This window comes from Schistocerca cancellata, chromosome 6, assembly GCF_023864275.1.
Source record: "Schistocerca cancellata isolate TAMUIC-IGC-003103 chromosome 6, iqSchCanc2.1, whole genome shotgun sequence".
Taxonomy (NCBI): Eukaryota; Metazoa; Arthropoda; class Insecta; order Orthoptera; family Acrididae; genus Schistocerca; species Schistocerca cancellata.
The window spans coordinates 347,805,688-347,823,655 of NC_064631.1; the positions used below are offsets into that span (position 1 = coordinate 347,805,688).

General features: G+C 38.1%; 1 long non-coding RNA gene across 1 annotated transcript; it reads left to right on the plus strand.

The window, feature by feature from the left end:
• Positions 1-4,852: 4,852 nt before the first annotated feature.
• On the plus strand, positions 4,853-8,803 carry LOC126191487 (uncharacterized). The gene is made up of 3 exons (XR_007538356.1): positions 4,853-4,928; positions 8,006-8,070; positions 8,183-8,803. It is a non-coding gene; the product is annotated as an uncharacterized LOC126191487 (long non-coding RNA).
• Positions 8,804-17,968: the final 9,165 nt, after the last annotated feature.

Below are 17,968 nucleotides of genomic sequence, written 5' to 3' on the forward strand. Positions count from 1 at the left end.
ACCTTTGGAGATAAGAGAACCACTTGTATGAACATCAAGAGCTCAGATGGAAACCCAGTTCTAAGCAAAGAAGGGAAAGCAGAAAGGTGGAAGGAGTATATAGAGGGTCTATACAAGGGCGATGTACTTGAGGACAATATTATGGAAATGGAGGAGGATGTAGATGAAGATGAAATGGGAGATATGATACTGCGTGAAGAGTTTGACAGAGCACTGAAAGACCTGAGTCGAAACAAGGCCCTCGGAGTAGACAACATTCCATTGGAACTACTGATGGCCTTGGGAGAGCCAGTCCTGACAAAACTCTACCATCTGGTGAGCAAGATGTATGAAACAGGCAAAATACCCTCAGACTTCAAGAAGAATATAATAATTCCAATCCCAAAGAAAGCAGGTGTTGACAGATGTGAAAATTACCGAACTATCAGTTTAATAAGCCACAGCTGCAAAATACTAACATGAATTCTTTACAGACGAATGGAAAAACTGGTAGAAGCCGACCTCGGGGAAGATCAGTTTGGATTCCGTAGAAATACTGGAACACAAGAGACAATACTGACCTTACGACTTATCTTAGAAGACAGATTAAGGAAAGGCAAACCTACGTTTCTAGCATTTGTAGACTTAGAGAAAGCTTTTGACAATGTTGACTGGAATACTCTCTTTCAAATTCTAAAGGTGGCAGGGGTAAAATACAGGGAGCGAAGGCTATTTATAATTTGTACAGAAACCAGATGGCAGTTATAAGAGTCGAGGGACATGAAAGGGAAGCAGTTGTTGGGAAGGGAGTAAGACAGGGTTGTAGCCTCTACCCGATGTTATTCAATCTGTATATTGAGCAAGCAGTAAAGGAAACAAAAGAAAAACTAGGAGTAGGTATTAAAATCCATGGAGAAGAAATAATAACTTTGAGGTTTGCCGATGACTTTGTAATTCTGTCAGAGACAGCAAAGGACTTGGAAGAGCAGTTGAATGGAATGGATAGCATCTTGAAAGGAGGATATAAGATGAACATCAACAAAAGCAAAACGAGGATAATGGAATGTAGTCGAATTAAGTCGGGTGATGCCGAGGGAATTAGATTAGAAAATGAGACACTTAAAGTAGTAAAGGAGTTTTGCTATGTGGGGAGCAAAATAACTGATGATGGTCGAAGTAGAGAGGATATAAAATGTAGACTGGCAATGGCAAGGAAAGCGTTTCTGAAGAAGAGAAATTTGTTAACATCAAGTATAGATTTAAGTGTGAGGAAGTCATTTCTGAAAGTATTTGTATGGAGTGTAGCCATGTATGGAAGTGAAACATGGATGATAAATAGTTTGGACAAGAAGAGAATAGAAGCTTTCGAAATGTGGTGCTACAGAAGAATGCTGAAGATTAGATGGGTAGATCACATAACTAATGAGGAAGTATTGAATAGGATTGGGGAGAAGAGAAGTTTGTGGCACAACTTGACCAGAAGAAGGGATCGGTGGGTAGGACATGTTCTGAGGCATCAAGGGATCACCAATTTAGTATTGGAGGGCAGCACGGAGGGTAAAAATCGTAGAGGGAGACCAAGAGATGAATACACTAAGCAGATTCAGAAGGATGTAGGTTGCTGTAAGTACTGGGAGATGAAGAAGCTTGCACAGGATAGAGTAGCATGGAGAGCTGCATCAAACCAGTCTCAGGACTGAAGACCACAACAACAACAACCTTTAGAATTTGAAAGAGAGTATTCCAGTCAACATTGTCAAAAGCTTTCTCTAAGTCTACAAATGCTAGAAACGTAGGTTTGCCTTTCCTTAATCTTTCTTCTAAGATAAGTCGTAAGGTCAGTATTGCCTCACGTGTTCCAACATTTCTACGGAATCCAAACTGATCTTCCCCGAGGTCGGCTTCTACCAGTTTTTCCATTCGTCTGTAAAGAATTCGCGTTAGTATTTTGCAGCTGTGATTTATTAAACTGATAGTTCGGTAATTTTCACATCTGTCAACACCTGTTTCCTTTGGGATTGGAATTATTATATTCTTCTTGAAGTCTGAGGGTATTTCACCTGTCTCATACATCTTGCTCACCAGATGGTAGAGTTTTGTCAGGATTGGCTCTCCCAAGGCCGTCAGTAGTTCTAATGGAATATTGTCTATTCCCCGGACCTTGTTTCGTCTCAGATCTTTCAGTGCTCTGTCAAACTCTTCATGCAGTATCGTATCTCCCATTTCATCTTTATCTATATCCTCTTCCATTTCCATAATATTGTCCTCAAGTACATCACCCTTGTATAGACCCTCTATATACTCCTTCCACCTTTCTGCTTTTCCCTTCTTTGCTTAGAACTGGGTTTCCATCTGAACTCTTGATATTCATACAAGTGGCTCTCTTTTCTCCGATGGTCTCTTTAATTTTCCTGTAGGCAGTATCTATCTTACCCCTAGTGAGATAAGCCTCTACATCCTTACATTTGTCCTCTAGTCATCCCTGCTTTGCCATTTTGCACTTCCTGTCGATCTCAGTTTTGAGACGTTTGTATTCCTTCTTGCCTGCTTCATTTATTGCATTTTTATATTTTCTCCTTTCATCAGTTAAATTCAATATCTCTTCTGTTACCCAAGGATTTCTACTAGCCCTCGTCTTTTTACCTACTTGATCCTCTGCTGCCTTCACTACTTCATCCCTGAGAGCTACCCATTCTTCTTCTACTGTATTTCTTTCCCCCATTCCCGTCAATTGTTCCGTTATGCTCTCCCTGAAACATCCTTAATTAGTTTACTTTTATATGTAATCTTGAGATATTTATTTGTAAATGATAGGTACTCCTGTACTCTGTGCTTGTTAACAGAATACGCAATAATGGAATCTCTCATTGAATTATGGTGTTAACACTGCTAGTGCCAAACGTTTAACACCTGGGATATGCAGTAGCTTAAGTTCCAGGATGTAAGAAGGAAAATAACCATGTCATCAAAAGTGATGTAACAACTTTCTAATCTGGTCATGGCCATGCCTGTATGGGCGGCCACTTCTTCTAACCAGTCATTACTGACAAAGGTCAAGGATGGCACACTGAAGCATTTCACACACATTATACTTCCAAAAGCTTGTTTTCCTTCTTATTCTTCTTTCCTGTAGAGAACCTGTGCCAATGCTGCAGAGACTCATCACTGAATCTCACAGAGTAGTACATCTGTGAACACATTCCTTGTATCCTGCCTGTGCTTGGTAAGTCAATGTTCAACTGTTCCACTGGCCCTTCATACAGTTTTTAATTTGTTAAGTAGTGGTTACTTCAATAAATAATATTTGCCATCAGTCTTTATATTATTTTCTCAAACTTTTCTATAACATAAGGTGTTTATGTTTCAATGGTGGTGGAAAATATTTGCTCTGACAATGAAGAAATCAACTCTAGGCATAATGTCTAGACAATACAGAATCTTCCAAATATGACTGTCAAACATAAACTTAATTATACTTTCAGTAATGTTACTGTGGAACCATTACTGTGTTAGATTTGCTTCCCATGTCTTTTATTACAATGTCAGTTGACAATTTAATCTGGAAAAATAATGTCATGTAGGCTTACATTACAATAGTACAGTTTGTAATGCTCTTACTTTAGATAATATTATCTGTTATCAAGAAGAAGATAATCAAGCTTAACAGTTGGCTGCTAAAATGACCACATGGAGAAATGCTGCATGATCACCATTTTCAGCTGTGTTAATTATATACATAGGGGTATGGAGCGATCAATGTGCAAGAACGAAACCTTTATTGTTGCCACCTATGGTTGGAGAACTGTTCTCATTTATCAGTCATTTCCTGTGTATGTATTTTTTTTCTTCTTGATTGGTTTGCGGAAGTTGCTGGTATAATGCAGGCATTATTTCCTGCAATTACAGGTAGCTCCATGCTAATGATACTGGCAGCTTTCAGTTACATAGGTGATGTAATGTCAATTGAGATGACAACATTTCATATGGGGATTATGAACATGTTAGTATTTATGTGTGTGTCAGTTGGAACATTATTGAGTGGAGTACTTTAAAAGTAGCTGGTTTCTTTGGAATGTTTTCTACAACAGCTCTTTCATATGCCATTGGAATTTTGTATGGACTTTTCTTTCATAAGCAAGGATGAGAGCCAACTCCTAGACCAAAAGATACTCGCTTTTTTAAAGACGTTTTTGATTAGCATCATGTTGTTCAGACATTTTTGGTAGCAGTCAAAACACAAGATGGGACACAGAGATTACACATTTTGTTATTGCTGTTCTTTTTTTTTTAATGAAAAACTGCTTTGAATGGGATGAAGTGGGTGCAGACTATTTCTCAGCATGCTGAATTTATTTTGTTGGTTTGTATTCAATAGTTAATTTGATTAAGGTATTGCCTGAAGTACTTTGCTTGCAGTATATAAAGATAATTATTAGATTTTTTAACAAGAGGTATACAATAAACTATCATAATTTGGACTATAGTAGAAAAATCAGTGCCGTGGTCAAATGCTACTTTATTAAAATTTATTAGAGTTTCACCTTTGCAGCCATTTGTCACTGCTGTAGTCATTGGATCTGATGACGGCTGCAAAGCCAAAGCCAGTAATTAATGTATTTTAATAATAAGAGCAATTGACCAAGACACTGACTTTTATAACCTTACCCAATACAAAGGTGTCCGTTCTCCTCCATTCCTCAGAAATATAGAAAGCTATTGTTTTGCACATAATTATAAGATGTAATTGTATTTAAAATGACAGTAAAGTTTCAATAAAAATTGAATTTGTAACTTTATAATTATTATTGAAGGCCATATTTTGCATTGATTCAAATTTAAATATTGCTAACTAGCAAAATAATACCTTATTTTCAGGGGCCCTTATCTCAATCAGTCTGTTTAGTGGAACTCTAAAACTGGAAGATTCATTAATTAGTGTTACAACCTGTGTAAGTAAAATTCTTTGTAGCTTTTTGTATGCATTTAACATACAAGTATGGATTTTCTACTTTGGTAAGAGACACTCATTTCTAGTGTGGAACATATATACAGCAAATCATTGCTGATTATGCCACTGCTACAAATAACCTGTATTAAGGGCTTTGTCATGTCAATCAGCTCAAGATTCCTGTATTAAAATTTGTTAAGCCGTTTCTTCCATGCGTCTTTATTTTGTGACAATCATACAAGATATACTCAGCTCAACAATCTAGTGACTTTCATACTATTATTTGACAAATACTGTTTTCATAAATCGCAGAAAATTAGTGTACTCAGTAATTGTGATGAAGATATCCAAAACCCGAGGTTTGGCAGTTGCATGTAGAACAGGACTGGACTAGCTTTCATGTTGGTCCAAACTCTACATATCACTCAACAAAAAGTACTATAAAGAAATAAATCTATGGGAAGAGATTACATGAGTTCCAAGTTTTTGAAGAGGTTGTACAGTTATCTGCTGTACACAGTTTTCACACTCCTCACATTTATTAAATTGACACTTTGTTTAATTTAGCAACATTCCCCAAATAGGTAATTCAATAAGACAATAGGTAGTTAGTGTAGGACAGTAAGTCAGCTCCTTAGTCTTCAAATTGACAGAGTGAGAGATTCTTCTAGGGGCAAAACATGCTGAAAAGAGCTCAGTTTATTTATGTGTGGCTCCATTTTAACTCGTTACCTTACTGGACACCAAAGAATTTTTCTACATAGCATTCAATTTAATGTAAGAAGATGAGAGGACAGCAGAAGAGAGGAAAGGAAGGGAGAGGAGGGAAGAGGAGTGCTTATGGTAAGTAATATCTGTTTTTAGTACCAGCAAATTTTGTAGGAAAATTCTTGTAGAATGTAAATTATTTTAAGATTAAAGGAGACCACTCACTGAAAAACAGAAGCATTGAGTCATTGATAACTACACACAGAAGAGGGAAAAATTGCTAGATTTCAGACGTATCCTTTGACAATCTAAGTGTATACACACACACACACACACACACACTCTTACACGAGCCTATGCTCCTACATGGTGCCAACTAGACTGACAGTGCCAATGTTATTTTGCAGCAGGTGGGCTGGTTGTGATTGTCAGTTAGAAATGCAGCCGGTGGAAAGCAACACATGCTGAAGACTGTGTGGACATGAATTGGTGGGGAATGACAGGTTGGAGGATGTGAAAACTGAGCATAACATGCTCAATTTCAATGGCTCCTGTACAACTTGAGCCATTTGAATCCTTCATTCCACCACAAGCTTCTCTGAACTACACAGACATGAGCTACCTTTACAACATATCCCCCATTCCTGTAATCATCATGGCCTCAGTCTCAGGTAACTCACTATCTCTGTTCTCTCCACACAAAGTTTTCCCTGCATCTGTCCTGTCACCTCCTACCAGTTCACACTTAGCCTTCAGCATGAGCTGTTTCCCATGGACCACTACAACTATAACTGCCAACGCTCCCTCCCAGATTCTTCACTGGCAAACCACTGTCCCTTCGAGCTGCTAACTACCCACCCCCAGCCATCTCCTTATCTCCGACCCCAACGAACACTACCCCCACCACAACCAGCCCACCTGCCACAAAATAGCATTAGTACATAGGAGCATAGGTTTCCACCTTTTGTGTGTGCCTACACATTAAATTAAATAATATAAAATAATATAATAATAAATAATCAATAATTAAATAATAATCATTGGGCATCTAAGCAGTTGGATGACACGATGAAAGGCAAGTGAATGATTGCTTCATTGAATCATCTGCACCAATATGCCAGGCGTGACAGTTTCCTGGACCGCATTGTTGCTGGTTATGAAATGTGGATACTGCATTTCATGTCAGAACCAAATCAGCAGAGCTTGATGTGGAAACATCTGTGTTTGCCTTTAACAAGAGAATTCTGTTATGCCCCGTCTATTGGGAAAATGCTGTTAACAGTCTTCTGGGGCTGCCATGGACCACTCCTGCCGGATTTCAAACACCAGATTCAACCATCAATGCAGACAGTTACTGTCCCACGTAATCACGTCTGTGGTGTGACATTAGGAAGAAACACAGAGGATTTCTCAATATAGACAATGTGGTTGTCTTCTACAACAATGCAAGGCCACATTTCACTGGGAGAGTCTGGATCACCAATCATATAATCTGGACCATACTCCTAGTGATTTTTACATTTTTGGTTCACTGAAGTAGTTCAGGCCACAACAGCAATTAACATTCAATAGTGAAGGCAAGACAGCAGCCGTGTGATGGTTCCACTGTCAGTTGGATGAATTTCACCACAGGAGCATCTCAAATTTAGTGCTGCGATGCGACAAATGCCTCAACTGGTGTAGACACTATGTGCAAAAACAGTGTGAGATACATAGAATAGTATGTATGTTTGTAATTAAATGTACATACCCAGGCCCCCTTTCCCACTGGCCACTCTGGGTACATGCCCAAAGCCATGAGATCGATTGTGGTCCCCTAGTTCCTGCCAGATCAACAAATGACAACCGATATTTATTATCAAAAAACAAGTTTATTTCGAAATAATTGAGCAATAATGACTGACTACAATGCCTACTTGCTTATTAGGTTTGTGCAGTCACAGTTCTGCCTAGAGTGAATAGCGACGTAAATTAAACGTGACCGACTGACTTAAATAAACGAACTCTACAATCGGGCATTCCCCTTTATTTGTCCGCAGTGTTGTGATGTTTGTTTTGTTTGTTGTTGTTGTTGTTGTTACTGACTGTGCTCTGAGGTATTCTCTGATTAAATCGTTTGCCTGTTTTGTTTTGTGTTAGTGACTATTTTCAGTGTAAAAATAAATACCGAATTATAATATAAAATGTGGAGATGGTCATATCCTAGTGGATCTGCAAAAAGGAAAAAAGCTGTATGTCAGAAGGAAGTAATTGAAAAGTTACAAAAGTAACAGCATATTTTACTACTACTACTACTACTACTACTACTGTGTTTGCCTTTAACAAGAGAATTCTGTTATGCCCCGTCTATTGGGAAAATGCTGTTAACAGTCTTCTGGGGCTGCCATGGACCACTCCTGCCGGATTTCAAACACCAGCAGCCTGGAGCAACTTCTGTAAGTAGCAATCAAATAATAAATCTTTCAAATGATGAGCTGTGACAATCACAAATTTTGGGAATTTCTGAATGTTGATGTTTACACTAATTTCAAATTTCTACCAATTTAGGAAAAGAGACTGAATCAGAAAGCAACTGTCCATATGATGAAAGTGCAACAACTTTGGTGACTTCACCAGCACCAACAACTGTATCAGTTAAACAACAGTTTACCAACACAGAAGAAATATCACATGATACCACTGATTATTTACATGAAAATTTCACAGAAAGAAATTGCGAAATTTTGATTTGTAAGGGACCTGTGTATCTTCAAAATTCCGAAGAGCTGAGACGAAGTTGCAAAGAATCTGCTGAAATTTATTATGAAGACGTTAATGGGCAAGGGTTAGAAGCAGAATGTCTACATTTAACAGAATACTTGAAAATTGTTCATGGTAAAAATGGGGGAATTGACAGTATATTGGAAATATATCACCTTTTGAAAGAAAACAAAAGTGAAAACACATTTCCAAATGTAGAAATCACATTGAGAATCTTTTTAAGCATGATGGTAACCAACTGCAATGCAGAACACTCCTCCTCCAAATTAAAAATAATAAAAAATGAGTTAAAAAGTACAATGCTTCAAGAGAGAATAACCAGTTTATCGCTGATATCCATAGAAGGTGATATGCTCAAAAATATAAATTTTGAAGAAGTGATGAACGATTTTGCCCATTTCAAATCTAGAAAGGTAACTCTTCAGTCAATGTAGATTTTTAAGCACTAACTTGTGAATGTTAAAAGAGTTACTTTTGTGGATTATATTATATTATATTGTATTATCTCTTCATTTAATGTGACTGTAAAGAAATAAAAATATATCTACAACCTTGCTTATCTATTTTGTTTTGTCTGTTCTAACAAAATAGTGATCTGTCAAGGTTATATGGGCCCCATTATCCTAATATGCCCAGGGCCTCCAATAAGTTAAAGACAGACCTGTAAGTACCTTACTTTGGCTTTAAAAGTAGGATCAAAGACTTTTTGATTCGCTCTTTTCTATAATATTTGAGAATGATGGCAAAAGTGAGATTGGATGGAAATTTGACAATATTTTTTTAATCTCCTTTCTGAAACAAAGGCTTAACTTCAGCACATTTCAATCATACTATTAGGTCAAAAACTGCCATTTTGAGACTGTGGCTGTGTACAAAATACAGGATTCTTTCAGCACCACCATGCCAAGATCTTTTTACCATATGGAGGAATAAAGAGCTAAAAACTTAAGCAAACATCAACAGTCAACAGTGTATACCTAGATGTGAACAGCCATTTTAAAATGAACCTGTCAGTCCCAAATAAGCAATGGTGGTGCTTGTGTGTGGAAAAAAAAAATCTTTTTTGAGAGACTTATTTCAACCATTCAAGATATGTTCCACTGATAAATGACTTGTTATACTGATAACCTAATATGGTTTTTGATCCAGAAACTTACTCTTTTATTATCTTTGTTGATATTTTATCATAATCACTAGAGTTTTTCAAATTTTGGATATTCTATGGTAGGCATTACTTGTACCGGTGTAGTAAGGGTCACATTTATATTTCTGAAGTTATTTGCAGTGACTGATCTGAGATATTCCATGACAGCAATATACTGATTTGATTTGATATGATTTGATTTGATTTATTTCGTGTTCCATAGGTCCAACTATGTTGGATACACATGGACGTGGAACGAGTCAGTTTTTTACAAATACAATCTGATAATCCTATAGCATAGACAGAAATTTGAGTACATAATTATATAAAAATTGATACAGTAAATTCTTTGGGCAGCAATACAGGAAAAGAAAATACATATTTTCTTAGAACCATTAAAACTCTACAGAAAACAGATACAGAGCAGATACAGATACAGAGCTGAGGTTAAATAACATTGTTAATGGCATTATGTCAACTTGTATTATATAATATTATAATATTACAATTTATTTAGTTAAAAATTCATCTAGACTGTAAAAAGCTTTTTCTAGCAGAAATATTTTAGTGCTTTCTTAAACTTACTCTTGTTGTGAATCTTTGTCTTTATTTTGGTAGGAAGAGCATTGAAGAGTTTTGCTCCAGTGTAATGGACACCCTTTTGTGCCAAGCTCAAATTTCTGAGCTCGCTGTGTATGTCATTCTTCCTCTGTGTGTTATGCTCATGGTAATTACTGTTTGGTTGAAATATCTCTATATTTTTACAAACAAAACACATGAGAGAAAAAATATATTGGCATGTAGTTGTGTATATTTTAACTTTACGAAAACTATTTCTACACGAGTCTCTTGGCTGGTTGCCCCAAAAAATAATTCTGTACTCAATGAGAGAATGAAAATAGCCATAGTATGCCACTTTTGCAGTGTTTTGCGAGTTGGGTCTCACACGATCGCTGTTTCCGGAATCCATGTTGATTCCTACAGAGTAGATTCTGGGTTTCCGGAAATGACATGATACGCGAGCAAAAAACATGTTCTAAAATTCTACAACAGATCGACATCAGAGATATAGGTCTATATTTTTGCGCATCTGCTCGACGACCCTTCTTGAAGACTGGGACTACCTATGCTCTTTTCCAATCATTTGGAACCTTCCATTCCTCTAGAGACTTGCGGTACACGGCTGTTAGGAGGGGGGAAAGTTTCTTTCGTGATACGATAAACCGCAATCACGATAGGCTACAATCCGACCTTTATCAAAGTCGGAAACGTGATGGTACGCATTTCTCCTCCTTGCACGAGGCATCACAACAACATTTCACTAGGCAATGCCGGTCAACTGTTGTTTGTGTATGAGAAATTGGTTGGAAACTTTCCTCATGTGAGCAAGTTGTAGGTGTTGCCACTGGTGCCAACCTTGTGTGAATGCTCTGAAAAGCTAATCATTTGCATATCACAGCATCTTCTTCCTGTGAGTTAAATTTCGCATCTGTAGCACATCTTCTTCGTGGTGTAGCAATTTTAATGGCCAGTAGTGTATTTATTGTTAAGACTCAGAATTTGGTGACAATATACATCAACATGACCTATTTTTCTACATAGTCTCCATCATGTTCTATGTCCATTCGCCAACATTGTGGATGAGCATGTATCCCCTGCTGGTAAAAGCTCTTGTTCTGTAGGTGTAGCCATGTTTTCACTGCATGACTGATACTCTCATCATCTTCAAAGTGTGTTCCCCACAGAGAATTTTTAATTGGCCCAAAGAGATGGAATTCCAAGGGTGGCAGGTCTGGACTGTAGGGTGGATGAGGCAATTATGTACAATCCAATTTGACAATGTGTTCCTGGGTTCTCAGACTTGTGTGTGGGTGTGCGTTATCATGTTGGCGCAATATTTCTGCTGGATTCTTGTCCAATGAAACACGGTGAGAATGGTTCTTGAGTTTATTCAGAGTCTTCATGTATGCCACTTGGCATCACATCCACGACAATGATGCCAGCACAGTACCAGAAGATTGTCACCATAACTTTTCCAGCAGAGGGGGTTCTCCTGAATTTCTTCTTTTGTGGTGAATGAGTACGATGCCACTCCATGGACTGATTTTTTATTTCTGGCACAAAGTGGTGCACACAACTTTCGTTCCCCATAATGAACTGCTACAGAAAGGCCTCTCCATCAGTCTCAAAACGCTCCAACAACGCTGATGTAGTGGCCTTACTTTGAATCTTGTGGTTTGCTGTGACCATTTGTGGAACCCATGGTGAGCACCACTTTGAATATCTGAGAGTCTCGATCATTACATACGCACTTCCAATGTTGACCGACAACTGTAGAGCCAATATTTGAGTTGTGATGCACTGTTTGGCATGAATAATGGCATCCATATGATTCAGCATGTCTGGAGCAGTGGTTATGATACAACATCCCAAGGATGGCTGATCATGGAGCTCTGTTCCTGCATTTCCTGAGGCTGTCACGTTCTTTACCCATCACCCAACTGTGCTCCTTTCAACTGCAGCATCGCCATACACTGCATACTAATGTTTATGGATGCTCACCATGCTTTCTTTTTCTGCACACAAGAATTTAATAATAGCATGCTGCTTGTAATGTGAGGCATTTGGAGACTCCATTTTGATCCTGTACTATGGCTCTGCCCTCAGCCAGAATGGTTTGAAACTTCACTGGTGCACAGAACAAACATCAAATATGAAGCACCAACAAGGACATTTGTCTACATATATTAATGGATTTTTTAAAAAAATGCAGGGCATTACTTACTGAATGACCCTCATATATTGCTGATGGGAAAGCATGCAAAGAGAACATGTCACCTCAAATAATACTGGATGATTGTACTTTCAAGAGAGGTGAGCAGTTAAAATATTTGAGATTGATAGTTACCCAGTCAAATGGCACATATTATGACATTAAACAGAGATTAATAGGAGCCAACAAAGCCTAATTTGCATTACAAAACTCACTTCTCTCAGACTGTTCCGTTGGCCCAACCTATGAAAGAGGAAGATGGAGTAGTGCTACATATTTTTGTTGCAAGAATTTGTGTATTTTTCAATCTTCTGTCTTGAGTGAGTTTACTTTCTAGTGTAGTTTCCCACTGCAGAATTTTCTAGTGTCACTTTATTTACTTGATTCCATGACCCTTGTAAATATTAAATATCCAGCAGATCTGAAGCCTCAGATTCTCAGAGTTTAATCTTGAATTTTGTAAGTGTATATTCAATTAGTCATTTGCCAGTAGTTACTCAATTGTTTGTTTTGAGACTAGTGACCATTGTAATCATTATACTTAGCCACTCGGTTAGGTGCTGTCTATCACCTGTGACACATCAAGTTACATATTTAGCTTTTCCTGTGTTTTATTAATAGTACATATGTACTTAATTCCTTGCGTGTTTTTAGTATTTAAGAAGTTTAGTGTTGCTTTTTTGTTAGATGTAAGTGTAAATTCAGGTAGTCTGTAGCTCAGCCATCATTTCTCCTGAACAGCCAGCTACATAGTTCATTGAGGTATCAGCATCCCTTGGTTACACATCAGGAGCTGGCCACAGTTCACAAACAGTTAAATGTGATTTTTGTCTGTGATCAGTCACTGTCAGGCAAACGCCTCAGTGTGCAGCAGCAGCGGAGATTCTGGAGTATCTCATGGGACACCTCAGGTGTCACTTGTTTCGCCCAAAGGCTCTACTGCCAAGCCACCTTCTAGTTTACACAATCCGGTGGACCCACAGAGTGAGTAGTGGGTGGTAATGTGTTCACATCACTCTAAGTGGAGAGTCTTTGTGGAGGCTGGGTGTATGGGCTCACCTGTTCAATCTGTGAGTGAACAGATGGGTGTTCCTTCAGCGGGGTCTGAGCAGGAACATATGAGCTAGTTATTGGGAGCTCCAATGTCAGGTGCATTATGAGGCCCCTTAGGAAGATAGCATTCAAGGCTGAAAAGAGCTGGGGGTCCTGATCCGTGATGTTGAGGCGATCTTGCCTGCTGCTGTCGAGCATACGGCGTGCAGTCATCTGCCATTTGTGGGTCGTGCCAGCACCAATGAGGCCTGTTGCATTAAAAATGGTTCAAATTGCTCTGAGCACTATGGGACTCAACTGCTGTGGTCATAAGTCCCCTAGAACTTAGAACTACTTAAACCTAACTAACCTAAGGACATCACACACATCCATGCCCGAGGCAGGATTCGAACCTGCGACCGTAGCGGTCGTGCGGTTCCAGACTGTAGCGCCTTTAACCGCATGGACACACCGGCCGGCCCTGTTGCATTAGTTCTGAGCCCAGCCTCAGCTCTTACAGGCACCTGCCAGAGGTTGAGAATACTTGTGGCCTTACACATGGGTTGCAAGTAGAGATCACAATTTGTAGCATTGTTCCCAGAGTTGATCGGGGTTCTTCAGTTTAGAGCCAAGTGGAGGGTCTCAGCCAAAGGCTTCATCATCTCTGTGATGGTCTTGGTCACAGATTTCTGGACCTGTGTTATCAAGTGGGGATTTGTAGGACTCTCACTGATAAGTCAAGGCAGCATTACACAAAGTATTGTGGAGTGCATGTGGGGGCTTTTTAGGCTAGGCAGTAGTTTGACATACTCTCGTGAATGCTTGCCAGTTGATACACATATAAGGAAATCAGGCCACTTTCAAAGTAAAGACTGTTGAACTGTAAAAATTTTATCAGTAAATTGTCAATGTTTTCATAACAAATTTTCCAAATCTTCTGCCTTCCAGGAAAGTTCTCAGTCTCAAATTATTCTTGGGACTCAGGGCTGGATAAAACCCAATGTAAAATACTCTGAGATATTTAGTGTGTCTTGGAATGTCTATCGGAAACACAGTTTAGACACTATGGGAGGGGGAGTGTTTATTGCAGTTGCCAAAAATACTGTCTCCACTGAAGCTGAAATTGAGTGTGTTAATGAATTTATCTAGGTAAGGGCGAAATCAAGTTAATTGTTGGATGTTTTTACCAAACATCTGACTCTGATGTGATAGTTCTAAAGTCATTCAAAGAAAGTCTGTGGTTAGTTATGCATAAACATCCAGATCATACAACACTAACTGGTAGTGACTCTAACCCACTGAGTATAGACTGGCACATGTATGCATTCACTGCAGGGGATGCAGTCTTGTGTAGTACTTTTGAACACGTTTTCCAAAAACTTTCTTGAGCAGCTAGTTCAGCAGCTCACACACAATGGAAGTATCTTGGATCTTGTAGCTACAGACACGCTGGACATTATTGGTGGCATCAGTACAAAGAGGGGGATTAGTGATCATGATGTCATCATAGCGACTACAGTCATGAAAGTTAAAAAATCAGTCAAGATGGGAAGGAGAGTGTTTCTGTTGGAAAGAGCAGATAAGCAGATATTAGCATCTCAATTAGACAATGAAATGCAATCATCTAGTTGCAAAATGATGGCCCTAGAGGAATTGTGGGCAAAGTTTAAACAAATTGTAAATTGTGCTCTGGACAAGTATGTGTCTTGTAAGTGGATTGAAGATGAGAAGGATCCACTGTGGTTTAATAATGAAATATGCAAGATGCTGAAGAAGCAAAGGCTGTTGCACTCTGAGTTCAAAAGATGATGTGCAAATGACAGCAGACAAAGATTAGTAGAGATTTCTGCATCTGTAAAAAGATCTAAGAATGAAACATACAACCACTGTCAAACCTTGACTTAGATCTGTTGGAGAACCCAAAAAAATTCTGCTCCTATGTAAAAGTACTAACTGGGTCCATTCAGGCTGGTTTGGAAGTAGAAAATAGCAAAAGGAAAGCCAAAGTTTTAAATTCCATGTTTAAGAACTCATTCACACAGGAGAATTATACAAACATACCGTCATTTGACCATTACACAGAGTCTCATATGGATGACACAATAATAAGGATCCCTGGTGTAGAGAAACAACTGAAAGAGGTTCTTTTGAGACAGGGGGAAGTGTGATTGGACCATTGCTATTTTCTATATACACAAATGATCTGGCAGACAGGGTGGGCAGCAATCTGTGGTTGTTCACTGATGATACTGTGGGGTACAGGAAGCCATCAAATGTAAGTGACTGTAGACTGATACAAAACGACCTAGACAAAATTTCTAGTTGGTGTCATGAATGGAGCTGGCTCTTAATGTAGAAAAATGTAAGTTAATGCAGATCAGTAGGAAAAACAAACCCATAATGTTTGAATACAGCATTAGTAGTGTCCTGCTTGACAGACACATCATTTGAATATCTGGGCATAACGTTGCAAAGCGATATGAAATGGAACAAGCATGTGAGGACCGATGTAGGAAAGGCAAATGGCTGTTTTCGGTTTATTTGGAGGATTTTAGTGACGTGTGGTTCATCTGCAAAGGAGACTCCTTATAGGACACTAGCGAAACCTATTCTTGAGCACTGCTTGAGTGTTTGGGATTCACCAGTTTGGACCGAAAGAAGACACCGAAGCAATTCAGAGGCAGGTTGCTAGATTTGTTACCAGTAGGTTTGATCAGCATCAAGTGTTATGGATATGTTTTGGGAGCTCAAGTAGCAGTCCCTAGAGGGAAGAAGACATTCATTTTGCAAAACACTACTGAGAAATTTTATAGGACTGGCATTTGAATCTGACTACAGGATGATCCTACTGCCACCAACATACATTTCATGAAGTACCATGAAAATAAGAAATAAAAAATAAGGGCTCTTCAGAGGCATAAAGATGGTTATTTTTCCCTCACTCTATCTGTGAGTGGAACAGGAAAGGTAACAACTAGTTGTGGTACAGAGTACCCTCTGCCATGCACTGTATGGTGGCTTGTGGAGTATGTATTTAGGTGTAGGTACAATCATGAGCTGTATGCTCTATAAAAGAAATTGTCAGAAATCATCTGAACGAGAAGGGTGGGGCACGTGGCACAGATGAGTGATATGGAAGTACAGTATAACAAAGACTAACGTTCAACTGAACTGAACTTCAGACTGAATTGACAGGTGCTGCTGCTAAACTATAAATAACATACAACAATTACAATTTTGCAAAATGTTGTTTCAACATGTACTTAATTAAACTTACAAATGAAAGTTGTAAATCTTCAACAATATTGGTACAGATGTTGGTACTATGAAAGGTAGTAATGCATTTAATATAAGTGTAAATTTGATAAAATTATAGTTTCAATAAGAAAATTAAAAATAATTTTTACAAACAATTACTCAAAATAATTCTTAATTTATATTGTAATTACATAATTAATATTGATTCTATTACTTTCACTGAATCTTGGATGAAAGCTGAATTCATTATTACAGTTAGGTATTCAATTAATACACTATATATTTCTAAGCTGCTTACATATATTTGCTCTGAACCATTCTAAACATTAGCTTTTAAGGTACAATTACATTTGCAAGCTTGTAAAACATCAGAATTCTGAATGATAAAAGTTATAGGTGATTACAAACATTATCATTCTCAGTAACTATGCAATGGGTTCTTCATTTAATCTAAAGTATTGTACAGTAGACTAATCTGACATGTTACAAGCAATAAGCATTTCTTGACTAGGACACTAATGAAATGGTCAGATAAACTTTATACATCAAGTAATTAAAATGAAAATCTTTCATTCAGGTTTTTGTAATGAAATTGACATTCATTCATTCATCATATCCCATAAATTCTGCCAAGAAAGAGAACTTCCTATGGCACAGCTGCAATGAAGTCTTCAATCTGAATACTGATTTGATGCAGCTTTTCACACTACCCTATCTGGGGTAAACCTCTCCATCTCTGCACAACTGCTGCAAACATCAGTTTGAACCTGTTTACTATATTCAAGCTTTGGCTTCCATCTACAATTTTTACATTCCACACTTCCCTCTATTACCAAACATACAATTCCTTCATGTCTTCTTTTAGTCTACTTGTGCCATAAATTTCATCTTGCTCAGTTCGATTCAGCACTTCCTTGTCAGTGAACTGATCTACCCATCTAATCTTCAGCATAACTCTGTAGCACATGTACTAGTAGTGTAGTAATGGTGGTAGTAGTAGTAGTAGTAGTATTAGTAGTAGTAGCAACTTTATTCATCTGTAGATCTCTTTTTACAAGGATATAGGACCTGTCAAAGTATTTACAAGTTTATACCTATTTAAAATAAGATAATTCATATTCACACATATTTACAGACTTCTACTTATAGATAATCATCAGATTTACTCCTGGTATACAATACTTTTTTTTTTACAAATAACTTAATAAATAATGTAATGCCACACTGTTCACTCATATCTCACTATCAGTCACTGCACACACTACACACACATTGTTTCATAACACATCACTCACTACACACACACACACACACACACACACACACACACACAGACAGACACGCTGGTGATCTCTGGGCCATTTTC